Below are 5,806 nucleotides of genomic sequence, written 5' to 3' on the forward strand. Positions count from 1 at the left end.
GTGGAATAAAAAAGATCCAAAGTTAAAGGATGATCTCATAGAGAGTATGACCCAACTTTTTTGACCTATTGCATTTGAGAAAAAGAAACTTCTAGAGAAAGATAGATAATGTTTGAAATATATCAAGGACCAATACAAGAAAAGTTTAAAGCTTAACCCAAAGTACGATTGTCTGCCCTATGTTCTTGGTTCTGAGTGGAAGGCTCTAATTTTGGATGGAAAGGACAAAAGTACACCAACATATCATAAAAAAAGGTATGTAATAACATTTATAATGTAATTATGTACTAATTAGTAATTATATTTGTACAGTCTAATATATTTCAAACTTTTCATAGATTGCCTAATGCATCAAAGGCAATAGATGTAAGAATAGATAAACATAGGAAACACAAAATTGACTCTGGTGGTTTTTCCAAACTTGTTGCATGAGTTGTAAGCATTAGAAAATGAAAAACCATATGTAAATATTTATAAATTACAATAAATTTTCTTTTGATGAAACGATGTAAGTAAAATTGATGATACAAAGCAAAAATCCAGGGCATGGAGTTCCATAGAGCTCTCACAAAAGAAGACAAGAATATTGGCTTCCAGTATGGATTTAAATCTATGGCTGAACAAATACAAGTTGAGATGAGTACCCAAAGTTCTAATGATGGATTTCTTCCTGTCCAAGTAAGTAAGCTAAATAAGAATTAAAATTTTACATTTAATACTATACCAAGTAGTCTATTATTTCAAAAAGTCGTTAATTTCACTTGTCTCATCTAAAGTGTCATCCTAATTTTCATGACATTAAAATGTAATTTGAGAATCTTAGTACAAAATATCTTGATGATGATGTTTAAGATGTGCATCGTAGTGATGGAGGTATACATTTACTATTCAAAATTTTCTATGTAATAATTAGTACAAGTAAACAACTTAAATTTTTTGTGATGTAGTAACACAGATTCAATTACAATTAGTGTTTTGATATTGTAACATTTTCTATTTCAATACCCCGTGGATTGAGAGGTCAATGTTCAGGAGCATGTTGAGGTTGAGGCTAGACAAAATGATGTGGCTAGAATAGGTAAATAGCACTAAAGTTACGTTCTTTAAGGGAATGAAAAAATTGTAACAATTATAATAAAATGTGTATAAATTAACCTTTTATTTTCTATTGTAGAATCCTCCCTTGTGCAACATCATTGCAATATAGCAATATGCATACAATGAGATCACAAGAATAGGTCACTAGAAGAACTAATCAGGGGGGAAAATATGATGACATTGATACTCCTCTTAGGGATTACATAAAGATCAAGAGGAAAAAACTAATTCTAAACTATGTACCTTATTTGATGTCTACTGAGTTTTTTTAATCAATGAATTTAATTATGTGCAATTGATTAATGTTCATGAATTATATAATGTAGTAATGAATATTGATGAAAGTTTATGTTAATATTTGGTGAGTAACATAGGTCATTTTTGCAAATGTACTAACATGACTATTGTAATTGATGTCTTCCAAATGCAGATTTGAAAACTCATAACTATGAGAGGAGAAGACATGTCTCTATAGTTAATCATCACTAGTTAATATATTAATTATAAATAACCATATGTATTATATATATATATATATATATATATATATATATATATATATATATATATATATATATATATATATATATATATATATATATATATATATATATATATATATATATATATATATATATATATATATATATATATATATGTATGTATAATATGTATAATATATATATTATTATATACATAATATTATATATATAATGATGAATTACCATCATTAATGCATCTCATGATCAAACCAATTTGACTGCAACTACAAACTTAACACTCCCTCTTAGTTAGGGAGGATTGATATAGAGCACATTACACTCTTGAGTATATTAAGAGATATCATCTCAGTATGATATTCCTAGAATGACATACTTAAGGATATCAACACAAAACCATCAACTGAGATGTTATCTTTCAATATAATCCAAAGTATGATTCAACAAGAATTATCCATCATATGATATTCATCATACATACATTCTTTCGGTATGTGCACTGGCATCAAATCCTTGATGCCTACCAAAAGAATATGTCATGTCTGTTAGGATTAACCTCATACAGAAATAACAATTACATGCAAATATAACCAATATTAGAAAAATAATAGATCACATAGAAAAGAACACAAGACACCAAGATTTAACGTGGTTCACCCAATCCTTGGGCTATGTCCACCAAGAACAAGTCCAATATCATTATTGTCTAGTGATTACAACCTGATTATAATATGCAATCCCTTACAGCTCAATACTACTGCAAGAACTAATTTTTCATATCACTCCTTAATAAAAATGCCTAACCCTAAGCACTTTTATACAAGTAATTCTATGATGCTTTAGGGTTATAACATGTCAGCCATATTAGTACAGTACTTCCCTAACCAGTCACCACAAACTAATAATCTCCCACTTGGGGACTGATCAAACTCCACACTAGACAACAATCTCCCACTTTGAGACTGATCCTGTAGAAATACCACTACCATATGGGGCTTCCACTAGATCAAACCACCCTAGACTCTACTATTCTTTTATTCATGTTTAGTCTAGAAGACCAACCAAAGCTGAAGAGGAATTCAACTTCTCTCTTGTCACTACCTTTGTAAACATATCTGTTGGATTATCATCTGTATGTATCTTATCTAGCTTTAACTATTCATCATCCAAAACTAACCAAATGAAATGGTACCACAATTGAATGTGTTTTTCCTTTGAATGCAGAGCTGAATTATTTGCAAAATAAATGGCACTCTGGCTATCTATAAACAAATAATTATCCCTCTAAGGGTGTCCCAATTCTTCCAAGAAGAACTGAAGCCATATCATCTCTTTCGCTACTTTTGTAGTAGCAACATACTCTGCCTCTATAGTGGATAAAGCATTAACCTTTTGTAACCTAGAAACCAAGCTCACTATTGTCCCACCAACAATAAATACATAACCTATAGTACTTTTCTTGGTATCAATATCCCTTGCCAAATCTAAGTCAACATAGCCCTATAAGTCAATAGTAGAGCCCCCAAAGTGTAAACACTTACTGGATGTTCCTCTCAAATATTTGAGAATCCATTTGACTGCATTATAATGCTCAATTCTTGGATGACTCATATACCTGCTAATAACTCCCACTGCATGCATAATATCTATCCTTTTACATAACATAGCATACATCAAGCTTCCTACAACTAAATCATAGGGTACCTTGGACATCTTAACCTCCTCTTCTTGTGTCTTGGGACACATCTCCTTAGTCAACTTCAAATGACCAGGCAAAGGAGTGTTGAAAGCTTTAACATTCTCCATAGAGAAACATTGCAACACCATCGACCTAAGATAGCATCAATTTCCTATTCTTCCAGTCTCCACAAATCTTCATACCAAGGATTTGTTTCACTGCCCCCAAATCCTTCGTAGAAAATGTATGTGCTAACTAGCATTTCAACCCCTTAATGTGATCCATGTTAGACCTAACTACAAGCATATCATCAACATATAAACATAAAATAATGTAGGTATCATCATCCAACCTCTTAAAATAAATACAATGATCTGAATGACACCTACTATATTAATGCTCATGCATAAAACTATTAAATTTTAGATACCATTTCCGATGTGCTTGCTTCAAGCCACATAAACTTTTCTTCAATCTGCACACTAAGTTCTCCTTACTTTTGACCACAAATCCCTATGGCTATGCCATATAATATCTCTTCATCCAAATCACCATGAAGGAAGGTTGTTTTAACATCAAGCTACTCTAAATGCAAATTTTCAGTAACCACAATACTTAAAATAGTATGGATAGAAGTCATTTTAACAGCAGGAGAGAATATCTCATTAAAATCAATGCCCTATTTCTGTGAAAATCCTTTTACAACTAACCTGGCTTTAAATCTTTTCTTACCTCCATCCTCTTCTTTTAACCTGTAAACCCATTTATTCTATAAATCCCTTTTACCTGTAGGCAATTCACATAAATCCGAAGTCTTATTGTTTTAGCAAAGAGTCCATTTTTTCTTTCATGGTAGACTCCCACTAAATCTTAGTATCCACCTACACAACTTCATCATAACATTTAGGTTCACTAGCATTTTTTAGTAAAATAGAATACAAAGAGGGATAAAATCTATCTAGAGGTCTACTTAGCCTTGTTGATAGTCTAACATTCTCAGGGTTGTGTGGTATTTGTTCTTGCGGTTGTTGCACATCATGAGGAATTTTTGGAACATCATCTTTTGGAGTATCATCCAACACTACATAATCATCTTCTTTCTTCTCATGTTGTTGTAACAAATATTTGTATAACACCTTCTCATTGAATATGACATCCCTGCTTCTTACAATTTTACGATTTTCAAAATCCCAAAGCCTATAACCAAATTCATTAATTCCATATCTAAAAAATACACATTTCTTTGACTTAGCTTCCAGCTTGGTTCTATTTTTAGAATCCATATGAGCAAAAGCTTCGCAACTGAAGGTCTTGAGGAAAAAATAACTCACCTTCTTACCAGTCCATGCTTCCTCTAGAATACCACAACCCAAAGGAGTAGAGGGACCTCTATTAATCAAATATACAATAGTATTGATAGCCTCTACCCACATGTGTAAGGGAAACCCAACATGCAACCTCATGATCCTTGTACGCTCCAGTATAGTCCTATTCATGTGTTTAACCACTCCATTTTCTTGTGGAGTCCTTGGAACAATTTTTTGTCTATGAATACCATTAGTGGAGCAATAATCTTCAAATTCACTACTGCAATACTCACCACCATTATCAGATCTGAGACATTTTAATTTCTTACAAGTTTTATTTTCAACCAAGCATTTCGATTTCTTAAAATTTTGAAATACATCAGATTTTTGTTTAAGGAAATAAATCCATACTTTTCTAGTTGTATCATCAGTAAATGTAACATAATAATGAGATCCACTAATGGAAGATACTTGAGCCAGTCCCCATACATCTATGTGCACAAGCTCTAATTTCTCCCTTTTTTTTCCTTCCTAATCTTCAGAAAACTCACTCTCTTTTGTTTTCCATTCACACAACTTTCATAGAAATCCATATTAACACATTTTAGACCTGGTAAAACTTTCTTTAAATGAAGTACTTTCATACCTTTCTCACTCATGTGCCCAGGTCTGTTGTGCCAAAATGCTGTATTAGAATCTACAACAACTATTTGTTCTCCCTACTCAATTGTAGCAATTGTTCCTAAACATTCATTTTTCTCTAAAAAAATTAAAGTAGAAGGAACAATATGACCTGTACAAAGATATAAGGTGCCTACTTTCACATCTTTTGAAATCTTTCAATTTTTATCATTAAAAGTAACTACACAATCCTCATCACCAAGTTGCCTAGTTGAAATTAAATTCTTACTCAACCTTGGAACATGTCTTACCTCATGTAGTAGCCAATGATTCTCATTCTGCAACTTAATCTTAAGTTTTCCCTTTCCAACAATTTGATAGGGTTCATTATCCCCCAAATAAACAAGCCCAAAATCCCCTTGGGCATAATCAATGAAATAACCTCTATGAGGTGTAGCATGAAATAAAGCACCCGAATCTAAAACCCATGAATCATCAACACTTTCTAAAGATAGGAGCAAAGCATCCTCTTTAGATTTGTTACTTACCATATTTTCCTCCTTGTCTCCATCTAGTTTATCTCCTTCATTTTTCTTTTGAGT

This window comes from Cupressus sempervirens, chromosome 10 (assembly GCF_028749045.1).
Source record: "Cupressus sempervirens isolate cs-2001-9-10 chromosome 10, ASM2874904v1, whole genome shotgun sequence".
NCBI lineage: Eukaryota > Viridiplantae > Streptophyta > Pinopsida > Cupressales > Cupressaceae > Cupressus > Cupressus sempervirens.